We start from the raw sequence: 13,875 nt of genomic DNA on the forward strand, positions 1-13,875 counted from the left end.
TAAGCGTTCAATCTCTTGCTGCCGTCTAGACTTTCCAGGAATAGTTTGTACTTTTTCCTTCCTTTTTTCAACTCCAAACCTCTCACTTCCATATGCGTAGATGATGTCCCCAAATTTATCCAGCTTCTTTTCAACTGTTCCACTTAATCTTTCCAATGCAACGCAGAGATCTGTGTTTACTGTGTCCCATGCAGTTTTCTCACAAGCTCTTGGCCATTTAACTCCAGGCTTGTGCCCGTTGAGGTTCTTTTCTCTCTTATGCTGGTTTGTCTGACCGGGTTCACAAGGATCATTAGGTTCATCACTAACTGTGTCCATGCAAGTCCTCCTCACATCTATGACAGGGGTGCTGATATCCTGCGAACTGTGGTTTGCTTCCTGTCGCTGGATTTCATTCGACTGACTTGACTGACTTCGTAAGAAGTACTGATCAATGCGAGGCCCTTGTCCCTTCTCCCTCAAGCATTTCATTCTCCCTTGATGAATCTTCAAACCCCTGACCGTTGTCGCCTTGCTCCAGCCGCAGACACAAACCTGGAGTTCCATGTCTTTGTTAACTGCAGATCTTGAACTAGTCTTTTGTGAAGTACTCTCCATACTCATATCCGTTTCCGTTCCTAAGTCGTTAACCGTGTTGTCCAACGTTGAGTCATCTTCCGCCCCCGCTCTCGCAGACTCTAGGGGTATTTTTCTCTTTAATTTCTTAGAAGCCTTGGGCGGGTGTCTCCAGCATCCTGTAAACACAGAGCTGGATACTGCCGACAAGGGTAGCTAACCCTTACCAGCCCCAATGGGGTCTCTTTCCTCCTGTCAGCTGTCTCTCCAGGCTGTCACAAGGTCTTTCCCTTGTTGCCAGCTGCACTATTCACAGCAGTCACTGGACGTATCCAGATCTTCATGATTTCCATTACACAAGAGTAGATGTTAAAACTTCATGCTGATTTGAACTCGGCTCTCGCCAAGATAATCGATAATCGAGACTGTATCAACTATTCATTCTTTAGTTAAACATTAATTCCTGACAACAGCAACTTCTTAGTGGCCCCCAGACATTGCAGTCTCACATGTGAGTTAGAAATAGTTAGAAACCCCACCACCAGACTGTTTCACTACTGTAGATTAAGTAGTTTGTTGTTCATGTATGTATTTACCAGTCATTTTAAATGTTTAGCTGCACATAATTTTCTTTTTATCATGAAACATCACTATACTGTACCATGGGCAATACAAGATTAACATGGCAACGCTGCCGCTCACCCAAAAAAGTACAATTAAGTGAATTTTAATACAATAAACCCAAAAAAGTACAATTAAGTGAATTTTAATGCAATAAACCTGGCTAGATTTTTTTATTTATTTTGTTTTTTTATTTAGTCGTTGCCAATTATTTTTTTATTATTTTCTCCCAATTTGGAATGGCCAATTATTTTATTACGGTCGGCTCACCGCTACCACCCCTGCGCTGACTCGGGAGGGCGAAGATGAACACACGCTGTCCTCCGAAGTGCGTGCCGTAAAGCCGACCGCTTTTTTTTCACACTGAAGACTCACCATGCAGCCACCCAAGAGCTACAGCGTCGGAGGACAACGCAGCTCTCGGGCAGCTTACAGGCAAGCCTGCAGGTGCCCGGCCAGACTACAGGGGTCGCTGGTGCGTGGTGAGCCGAGGACACCCTGATCGACCAAACCCTCCCTCCCCCCGGGCGACGCTTGGCCAATTGTGCACCGCCCCTTGGAAGCTCCCGTCCTCGATCGGCAAAGGAATAGCCTGGATTCGAACTCGCGACTTGCAGGCTATAGAGCGCATCCTGCACTCCCGTGGAGCGCCTTTACTGGATGCGCCACTCGGGAGCCCACGAACCTGGCTAGATTTAACAAGCTCACTGAACTATTACTGTATTGTCAGTTGTGAGAATTTGAGCTAAACCTAACTTATTAAAGGCAGCTTCATGGCTGCCCCAAATTAATCTGTGCAGTAAAAAGAGCTTAGAATATTACAAATGCATCATCAGTGCCATTGTTACGCCCTGACCATGTGTCCTTAATAAACATGCTGGCCTGAATGTTTTTATTCTGGAAAATAATAACAAAGCACAATGAGTGAGTCTGGATACACTTTGCAGTCAGTCAGTCAACAACTGGTCAGTGGTACTGATAGTAATTACTTACTCTTTTTCTAAATAAAAACAGTTAAGCACAACTCTTACCAAATTCCAGAATAAACTACAGTATAACATTGTTTATTAATCAAATGTAACTGATTTATCATTCCTTCCTATCATAAAACTAACATTAGCTCCATTCTGCAGGCTCTAGTCATCACTATACAGATAGCAGCGATTTCCGTACGTCTAAAATGGCCGCCCCCGCTAGTGCGGCAGAATGGCCGTCGCCATGTTACATCCACCTAACAGCTCCTGCCGTACAGCGGGACCGGTATTTCAGAGTTCTCCCTTGGAAGGAAGTCACAGGGCAGCAGCAAGTTGCGATGCAGGACCTGCCCGTACCATTCTCAGGGTACACTTCATACACCGGGCTATCAACACCCTTCCGTCCCCTGACTACATGGACCTGATCCTCCCAGTATGAGTAGATTTTACCAGGCCCTCCCCTTTCAGTCACGTTCCTTATATGCATGAACTACTTGAGGTAATGAGGTCTTCCAATCCTGTTTCTGTTCCTCTGTCAGGGTCCTAAGCATCCCCAGCAATGTACCTGACCGTTGCCTTGGGGGTGGTACGGTGTGGTGTGAGAGCCCCTGATGCCACTACATTGCTTCAGCAGGGCCATTAAGTGATTGTCAAACTCCCGTCCCATGTCATGGTGGATGCGTGTTGGAAACCCAAATCTTAGAGCAAAGTCATTGAATATCTTGCTAGCTACTGTCTTGGCCGACTTGTTCGTCGTGTCATAGGCCTGAACGAAGCGTGTGTAGTGGTCCATCACCACCAGTATATACTCGTACCCACCTCTGCATTGTTCCAGGTGGAGGAAGTCAATCGACACCAGCTGAAACGGGTAGGTGGTTTTGATGGGTACCGGGGGGCTCGAGTGATACGAGCTGGTTTCTTTTTTTTAAAACACTCGCACTCTTTCGTCATGTATCTCTCAATCTCTTGTTGCATTTCAGGCCAGAAGAACCGCTCCCTGATGAGGTCTAATGTTCTTCCACTCCCGAGGTGGCCCATCTTCTCATGAAGTTCCCTGTACACTATAAGCTTGTATTTGTTAGGTAGCACAAGCTGGCTCCGCTGGGCTGACTTCCGGATGAGCAGATTGTCTTCATTGATTTGTAACTGTGGCCATTCTCGAAGTAACATCCTCACCTCTCTGCTCTCCCATCTTCCCGCTGCTGTACCTGGGCGCTCCCCTCGAGTTTTGTACTTTAACACTTGTCCGATCACTGGATCATCTTTCTGGGCCTTTCTGATTTCCTTCCGTGGGAATGGTCGGATGGTGGTGGGCAGCTTGTCCGGCTCCTCCTGGGATGTACTGGCCCTTAAGGCTACTACACTTAGAAGTGGGGATGTGTCTTCCCTCTCGGTGGCAGCCCCTTGGAACACGGCTCCAATCACATCTTTACTTAGCTCCTCTGCACACTGCCCGATGAAGCCCTCAAAATTGTCTAGTATCCGGGACAACCCATCAGCGTCAGCATTTGCACGGCCAGGACGGTACTTGACCGCGAAGTTAAAATCGGCCAGCTCTGACACCCACCTCTGGCCAATGGCATTCAGTTTGGCTGTAGTGAGCACGTAGGTGAGTGGATTGTTATCCGTATAGACAGTAAACGACGGAGCATGATACAGGTAATCTCGGAACTGCTCACATATGGCCCACTTTAGCGCCAGGAACTCCAACTCCCCTGAGTGTAAGTGGTACTTCTTTTCGGCAGGTGAGAGAGTCCTCGACCCGTAGGCAATCACACGGAGCTTTGTCTCCTGCCACTGGTATAATACAGCTCCCAGTCCTTCCTGCGAGGCGTCACAGTGGAGAACAAATGGCTGGTTGAAATCTGGATACCCCAGTACTGGAGGTTTTGTCAGGCAGTCGGCCAACTGTTCGAGGACCTGCTGGTGTGTCTCCGTCCATTCGATGGGGCACCTTCTCGGTTGTTGGCCTTGCCCTTTCCCCTCCCCTTGTGGTGTCTTTCTGCTGGGTGGCTTCTTTGGTTTCAATGGCATCTGGACCCTCTGTTTCTCCACCGGTGGACATGCAAAAAGGTCGTAAAGGGGTTTGGCAATACGAGAGAAATTTGAGATATATGCCCGATAGTGGACATCCCTCGTTCTCTGCACTGCTCACCTTCAGCAGCTGGACAAGGGCTTCTGCAGCCCCCAGATCCAGGGAAAGAGCCTCACTCATCATCTTGACTGCCCCAGGCAATATTGGCATTCCCTCACCTCCTTGGAAGAGTTCTTCGATCACGTTATAACCGATGATGGGGTCTTCTGCCACTTTCCCGTCACTGGAAACTAGCATTGGGACTCTCAACTTCCGGCTGCATTGTGTAAGGGTGCCCAACTGGAACTCGACCTCTATCCACCCCATGAATGGAATCTCAGACTGGTTTGCTGCGTAGCCCACTAAGGTAAGGGGTCCCAGAAGTTCTCCTACAGGTCGTATTTGTGTTCTCAGCAGAAACTGTTTTCTACATTTTTCATTGAGGAGCCTGGCCTGTGCCCCCGTGTCCCAAAGGGCAGTTGTGGGCTTACCATTGAGGAGACAGTGCACTAAACATCTCTTGCCAGTGAGCTTCTGTTTCTGCTGGGGGGCAACGGGGCAGGTTGAATGCTCGAGGGGATTCCTCCCTTCTCCCACCAGCTCCAGCTGATTGACGGTGCTGCATGCAATGGACTGTTTCTGGTCCTCTGGTCGTCCCTTGGATCTCCCCTTCCTTGGTTGTTGTTGCTGTTGTTTGGGCTCAGATTTCTGGGTCACCGCTGGCCCTCTCACAGTGGCCCCACCCTGTTTCCCTGCAGCTGGCCTGGTCTTCTACTTCTACATCCCCGGGACAGGTGTCCTGCTTGCCCGCATCGGAAACAGTGGTCACACGCCTGCTCTGTGCCGGCCTCACGGCATGCTGGACAACCCCGTGGCTGTCCTCTTCTTCCCCCTGGGGATGGGGTAGTTCTCATTGCAGCAGTCAGCATTTCCCGAATCTGCGCCAACTCGGCCTTCAATTCTTGTGCCATCACCTAAGACTTCCCTTCTGCGCCCGTCTTCTCCTGAGTCTTCCCACCATTGGGTGTCCCAATGAGTGAGGGTGGTTCCCCTTTCTGCTGCCCAGCTTCCCCAAGCTCGTTCTTTCCCTCGGCCTGCAATTCTGTCACTCGGGCGGCTCTGGCTGCAACCTGATGGGCTTTACATTTTTGTTGTTTTTCCCTTTCCCAGTTGGTTGCTTCACCGGTTTTCTCTATCAGGACCTCATCAGTGACTGTAGGGTCCAGATATGGTTTCAACATGAACTTAATACTGTCACTTGTCATTCCCGTACTGACTGTCCTCAGAAACTTCCTCTGAATCAGCTCCGGCTTGAAGGACTCCTCCACCCCATCCTCTGATCCTGCAGTACTAAGCCTCTCCCAGAGCTCGATGACCCGAAAGAGAAAACTCTGTGGTGACTCGTTGGGGCCCTGTGCTGCGCTGAGTAGCTTCTGATATAACTCTGTGGCATCGTCTTCGTAGTAATGCCCCTTCAAGATTGTTTTCAGCTGGTTCAGAGTTAAGTTTTTCCTGGACTCCAGCATATCTCGGAGACTTAGGCCCGGAATGATAGCTTTAATGACGGCTTCCACGATCTTGAGCTCAGTGTGACCTTTTCGGAGGCCTGCTTCCATCTGGCGCCGCAGGTTGGTGTAAGTAAGCTAGTCCCGCTGACCTTCTTCACCAATCTGTCCTTGAATCTTGAATTCCCTCTGAATGGTTACTTCTGGGATGCCCTGGGCACCCAGGGCAGACTTATGTGTCGTCGCTGTACTAACTTTACTCAACTGCTCCATCTTTTCACGGAGGGCCTTGACTGCTTCTTCGAGTGTCCCTAGGGACTCCTCTGGTTCTTTCTCTTGTTGGCTGTCAGTCAGTTCTTTCTGTATGTGCTCTGTACTGTCCTCCTTGTCCATTGCCTGGACAAAGGAGAGGAGATCTTGGATGTATTGACAGGTGTCATCCTCTTCTTCCCTCTCCTCCACTTCCTCTAGTACCTTTTCTGCTGCACGAACCAGGGCACGCCTACTTTTCCCATTACCATCTTCTTCCTCTGCTGGGAAGCACTTCAGGTGTCTGCAAACGTTGATCAGCTGGTCCCTCGCCAGCCCATTCAGCACAGTGGTGGCCTGCTCTTGTAGTTCTTCTTGGCTCATCTTGAAACAGAAACGCTAGGTTTATTGCTTGCTTCGTAATTGAGTTCTAGGTTTGTTTTACAGGAGATTGGTTCACGTTGTTTTCCACTCTTTGAACTTGTCTCCTGGCTGGCTCGCCAATATGTTACGCCCTGACCATGTGTCCTTAATAAACACGCTGGAGATGTTTATTCCCTTAACTGGTTTTTATTCTGGAAAATAATAACAAAGCACAATGAGTGAGTCTGGATACACTTTGCAGTCAGTCAGTCAACAACTGGTCAGTGGCACTGATAGTAATTACTTACTCTTTTTCTAAATAAAAACAGTTGAGCACAACTCTTACCAAATTCCAGAATAAACTACAGTATAACATTGTTTATTAATCAAATGTAACTGATTTATCATTCCTTCCTATCATAAAACTAACATTAGCTCCATTCTGCAAGCTCTAGCCATCACTATACAGTTACCAGCGATTTCCGAACGTCTGAAATGGCCGCCCCTGCTAGTACGGCAGAATGGCCGCCGCCATGTTACGTCCGCCTGACAGCTCCTGCGGTATAGCGGGACCGCGGCTGCTGGATGCTGCGTAATGGCTGCCGTACCATTAGCATTTTCAAATAATACCATTCCTTGTTTCCTGCTCTCTATTCTAATGCAACGAACAATTCAAACACATCTCACTGACTTCCGATTACTGTTTCAACTAGCATATAATCTCTGTATTAACTATAGCGATCTGTTTTAACACAGCATTCACCATGTGGCTCAGGTCCCATTCACTTTGCTTACTCCACACAGTTCTGTAACGCGTAAACCCGATTGCTTAATTATTCAACAATAACACTCAAATATACCATTATTTACAAGTTTGTCTTGTGAGGGAACAATAATATTATTTTAACAGGGAGTCTTACCAGGAAAATAATAACAAAGCACAATGAGTGAGTCTGGATACACTTTGCAGTCAGTCAGTCAACAACTGGTCAGTGGCACTGATAGTAATTACTTACTCAGTGCTGTTGCTGACAAGACAGGCGCTGCAATTGGGCCCCCCAAGCTATCAGAGGCTGACTATAGTCCCATTACACCATCAGTATTAACTTTCTCATACTGTACTATTACCCTATATACCTGATTCCTTTAGAAGGTTGAACGCCATTTCCTTTTGGATAATGGCAATGGACTCCCTTCGGGGGGAAAAGTTGCTCTGTCTGCCTTTGAGAACATCCTCTGCAAACTGAGAAAATAAAGGGTTTATTTTATTTATTTAGTTAATCATAAACTGGTACAAATTATGTGGATAGTTTATTTTATATTACTTCAAGAAACCCTTTACAAGGTCACCCAGTGTGTCTGTATTTAAACAATCATTGAAAAACTGATATAGTAGCTGTACTGTATGCAGACCTTACAAACAAAAACACCACACGATATGCCATCTGACTGTATTGGGTGGGAGACAGTTTCAAAACTCCATCTTGAAACTTGGCACACTTTTGTTCTCATGAAGGCCCTGAGGACAAGATTAGTATTTGTTAATTTATTAGTCTGCATGTAACAAATAGGAAAGGTCTTCTGGATAATTATGTCTTTAATTCTATCTTTTTTTTCCTTTTGGCAAAAACAAACAAAAAAGTCACTCTTTTTGGACACACAATACCAAGGTTTGTTATTGCTTTTATAGCTTGCGCTATTATCAAAATGTCATACTGTAGGAAGTGCCTACCAACATTTCAATGTTCAATTTCAAAATTATAAACTTTATACCTACCATAACCTACACACAAACTGACCATTTCTACCCTAACATGCCATAACTACCACCCCAAACACACCCTGAAATAAGATCTAAAAGTTTTTTTTTATTATTATTTTCTAGCATTTAAACTCTCCCCAGCCATACCAACCCTGCCCTTCCATACTTACCCTGCAGTACCACACCTTGTCATACTATACACCTGTACAATTTTAGTAGTAGTATGTTAATATTAAGTCTATGAAAATTCTCCTACATGCAGACAATATATTCTTTTGTGATGCTCCAAATGTAACATTGACAAAACATACATTTTCATTATTCTATTTGGGAACTGAGCTATATTATTATTATAGATTGCTAAAGAGTCTCAAAATAGCAATGTCATTAATGGCAAAATGAAAGATTTACCTTGTTGTCTCAAGGCACTTCCTCACTTTTTTTTTGGAATCTAAGAAAATAGTCTTCTTTTGGGATGGATATATAACCTGAAAATAAATTAACTTTTTTAATATATCACACACATGCATGCGCATGCACACCACAGTGACAAATGTTGTTGAGTATGCATGTGAGAGAGAGAGAGACACACTAACAGTATACGTTTGGAGGTTTTTGGAAAGGTCCTGCTTGATTTACAGAGGGGACACCAGATTTTCCAGTGATTTGTAAAAAACGGTGCCCCTGGAAAAAATGGTGCCCCCTTGTTTATTGAGTGCAAATGCACACCAGAGTGACAAAAACCTATTTAGTATGCAGGTGAGAGACAGACACACACTAACAGTATACGTTTTGAAGTTTTTGTAAAGGTCCTGCTTGATTTACAGAGGGGACACCAGATTTTCCAGTGACTGTAAAAAACGGTGCCCTTGGAAAAAATGATGCCCCTTGTTTATTGAGTGCAAATGCACACCAGAGTGACAAAAGTTGTTGAGTATGCATTCAGATGGCAAATAAATAATCATTACAATCTCCTTTCAAGTTCAACGTTTATGTTATTGGTTTATCTGTGTGTGACAGTTGTGAAAAGTTGTCAGGAATGAAATTACTAAATAAATAAGTAAATGAATTTAGAACATTTAGAAGATTGTACTGCATTTAAACACAAATATATAGTTGTTGTTGCTACTGTATTTAAACAATCTATTCTAGATGCAGAATCGCCGAAATCACAAGCTTACACAAACATCTGCCGTCCAGAAGCAATAAACTCGCTCCCGTTTGCAGCAGAGCACACGTTCACGTTGCAACAGGCGCTGCTCTGGTGGACTGCAATGTCAAATTATGTGCTTTGCGCCGTGAATGAGTAATCACACGCTCCCGGGGGCAGATAGCAAGGTTTGTTGCAAGCGCATGCGCACATCCATCGGGGACACATGAATCCTAGGGGGTACTTAATTCGTTGTAACACCGGCAGTTATTTAAAGTTTTATGTATAAAACAAGTCATTTTTTAAGGAATACACTTCTGTGTTTCTGCTACCACTCACTCACTCGCGGTTCTGTCTGACAATCTCAGACACTCCGCCCCTCTCCCCTTACCTCTCGAATGGGTCCCAGGAGGCAGGTATTAGGTACCTAATTCCAGACTACACAAGTATTTGAATGTGTGGCTTTTTATATACTCTGCATCAAAATTAATCAAATATATTTTTATATTTTATATTTTTTATATTTATATTTTTTTTAAACAACAATATAACAATAAATACTAACAAATTAATTGCACCCTTTGATTTGGATGCACAGACAGTATATCGTTTTATTTGGTTCAAACTAAGATTTTTTTTAACAGTCATTGTTAACTTTTATTTATTATTATTATTATTATTATTATTATTATTATTATTATTATTATTATTAATAATAATAATAATAATAATAATAATAATAATAATAATAATTGAAAATTAACTGTATCTGATTTTCTGCTTTTTTGCACATTTTTCTTTGTATTTGGTCAAATTTTTTTGTGGGTTGTAGTAGTATATAGAGGGAGTCTGAGAGAAAAAATGACACCAAAGTTTGGTGCTTCTTTCATTTGTTTGGTGTGCAAGGTAATCAAACATGCAATCTTCAGGTGTGAAAAAGTTATTGCCCCGCCTAGTTAACTCAACCCAATTAAAGGGATAATTAGGGTCAGCTGTTTGAGTACTTTGGTTAACAACCAGGCCTGATTTGGGCCAGCCCTGCCCAATATAAATCTGACTAACTTTGGCCCTTACCATCAGAGTGAAGTTGTCAGCACACAGGTTCTAGAGGCACATCATGCCACGAACAAAAGAAATTCTAGAAGACCTCCGGAAAAAAGTTGTTGATGCCTATCAGTCTGGAAAGGGTTACAAAGCAGTTTCTACAAGTTTTTACAACACACGTTGGAGTTGTTGATATGATGATGCGTATATCTGCTTCAGGAACTCTGTATTTAATTTTTTCAAGGTTAAACGATGGCCCGTGTTACACAGAACACTAAAAATAAAATGTCAAATATACAATATGTATTTCGTTGGTTTTGTGGATTTGCTATATTTTTTAACTTATTTTAATACTGCACATAGTGATATGGTTTTGAAAATGCTACTTACCAAAACCGTGACTGCACGTTAACTGTATTACTTAATAATCGCCTTTATTACGATTCCAGTGGTGTTTTTTCAATGCAAGCTGTATTATAGGCATGTATACAGTGCTGTAAAAAATCACATACACTGTGTATATATATAATTACAAATTTCACATATTTTATAACATTACCGTAGGCTACTGCAAAGGCGTGGCCTAGCGCGAACACTGAGCATGGTGGTGGTAGTGTCATGGTTTGGGGATGCTTTGCTGCATCAGGACCTGGATGCCTTGCCATAATTGAAGGAACCATGAATTCTGCTCTGTATCAGAGAATTCTACAGGAGAATGTCAGGCCATCCGTCCGTGAGCTGAAGCTGAAGCACAGCTGGGTCATGCAGCAAGACAATGATCCGAAACACACAAGCGAGTCTACATCAGAATGGTTGAAGAACAAGAAATTTAAAGCTTTGGAATGGTCTAGTGAAAGTCCAGACCTAAACCCCATTGAGATGTTGTGGCAGGACCTGAAACGAGCAGTTCATGCTTGAAAACCCACAAATGTCACTGAATTGAAGCAGTTCTGCATGGAGGAGTGGGCCAAAATTCCTCCACGGCGCTGTGAGAGACTAATCAATAACTACAGGAAGCGTTTGGTTGCAGTTATTGCTGCTAAAGGTGGCGTAACCAGTTATTGAGTCTAAGGGGGCGATTACTTTTTCACACGGGGGCATTGGGTGTTGCATTGCTTTCTTTAATAAATAAATGAAATATGTATCAAATTTTTGTGTTATTTGTCCACTCAGGGTCCCTTTTATCTAATATTAGGTTTTGGTTGAAGATCTGATAACATTCAGTGTCAAAAATATGCAAAAATGTAGAAAATCACACAGGGGGCAAATACTTTTTCACGGCACTGTATTATAATTGTGTATTTCTTTTTGGGCGGCCATGGCTTATATAAAAAAAAATAACAATTCATTCCACATCAAAAAACATCATCATTGGAAAAGCTACTTAATGGCTTATTGTTGATATATTGAGTTTTAATTTCTGGTTTACGGTTGAGAAACTACAAGGGCTGTAATACAAAGTGGTCATATCCACTCCCATATATGGGTATTTTAATATGGCACTATAGGTTAAAACCAAAGTTACTAGCGATAGGATACTTGGCAGTGTGTGCTGGCTAGTGGAAAGGTGCTGGCTAGTCCTTTAACTCGTTTTGTCATTATTCGTTATGCCTACTGTTTTATTTTATTTTGAACAGATAAATAATAAAATGTTCACATATATTATGTGTCCCTTTTGTGGGCCCTGGAGCAGCTGCACCACCTGCACTTATGATAGCTAATCCCCTGGTTATATTGTTTTACTATTCCATGCTATCATCAGCCACCTCAAAACCAAAATATTTCTATACTTCACTGCGCAGGCTAGCCAATCCAGAAGTAATTTAATCTTCTCTGCGTATAAATGCACAACACGTCGAAAAGTATTAGGTATGGTGTCATAGTGAATGTTGCATTATTTTTAGATGTGTTTTGATTTTTTAAAAAATACATCTCACTTATAAAACCAAAAGTTCACATTTTAAAAATACATTAATAACAGTGTAAGTAATCGCAGGGAAAAAATGCAATGAACCACACTGACGCATCTATCTCAAAATACTCCCAATAGTGCTTAATGCAACATGCAAATAGCATTTGGTACCTTATTGTGAGCACGTTCTGAATGGAACATATATATATATATATATATATATATATATATATATATATATATATATATATATAATAAATAAGTATATCAAATTATTTAAATTGATTTTCCTGTTTATTATTTTTTTAGTTTTTAGTTTTTTTTGTTTTTTAGGTGTGTATCCCTTTAAAAAAGACGGTCCTGTTTCTTAATTAGTTGATGCGCGCACTTTTTTAAAATAGGATTGGCCGGTGAGAGGAAACAGATGAAAAAATGGGAGTAGAGCACACGAGAGAGGGTACAACAGTTTGTTGTTTTTCTTGATTTATAGCTATTAATGTTTGAAATACATTTGTTACTCGGGTTCTCAGAAAAATAAAAACGCCAATCAGTGGAATAAAATGGTTAAATAATTCTTTATGTGTGATGTTTGTTTAGGAGACTAAATGATTGGTATGTATAGGATTTGTTGTATCTTAAAACCCCAAAAGTAATGACTAAAGCTAAGGTTTACAATTTTAGAAAAGCAAACTATGAAGGTATGAAACAGACTAACAGAAGTAGATTGGAGTAAAATAGAGAAAACATCCACAGAAAAAGGATGGCTGTTTTTTTAAAAATGTAGTACTAGAGGCACAAAACAATTACATCCCAAAAGTAGACACATCTAAATCTAAAACAAAAGGACCAAAATGGTTTAATAGATAAATTTTTTTTTTTAAATTCAGTGAAAAAAGGCACTTTACAGAGCATTTAAAAGGGACCAAAAACAAAGTACACAGAAAGAGTACTTGGAACTGCAAACACAAGTCAAAAAGGAAGTTAGAAAGGCCAAGAGAGAGATAGAAATCAATATTGCTAAGGGGGCTAAAACCAATTCCAAAATGTTTTTCCAATAATATAACAGCAAGAGAACATTCAAAGAGGAGGTTAAATGTCTAAGCGACACAAATGGCAAAATCATAGACGAAGAAAAAAATAGCAAATATATTAAATGATTATTTTTCACAGGTTTTTACAAAGGAGGACACGGACAACATGCCCCACATGTCGACCTGTTCCTATCCAATTTTAAATAACTTTAGCATAACAGAGGCAGAAGTGTTAAAGGGACTAGGAGCTCTTAAAATAAACAAATCCCCTGGGCCGGATGAGATCCTCCCAATAGTACTCAAAGAAATGAAAGAAGTTATTTACAAACTGCTAACCAAGATCATGCAACAGTCTCTTGACACTTGGGTTGTACCGACAGACTGGAAAATTGCAAACGTAATACCGATCCACAAAAAGGGAGACAAAACCGAACCAGGTAAGTACAGACCAATAAGCCTGACTTCTATTATATTTAAACTTATGGAAACTATAATAAGATCTAAAATGGAAAATTACCTCTATGGTAACAATATCCTGGGAGACAGTCAGCATGGTTTTAGGAAAGGTCTAACTAACCTGCCTGACTTTTTTGAGGATACAACATTGACAATGTTTTCCCACTTATCTACTCACC

Source organism: Acipenser ruthenus, chromosome 6 (assembly GCF_902713425.1).
Source record: "Acipenser ruthenus chromosome 6, fAciRut3.2 maternal haplotype, whole genome shotgun sequence".
Taxonomy (NCBI): domain Eukaryota; kingdom Metazoa; phylum Chordata; class Actinopteri; order Acipenseriformes; family Acipenseridae; genus Acipenser; species Acipenser ruthenus.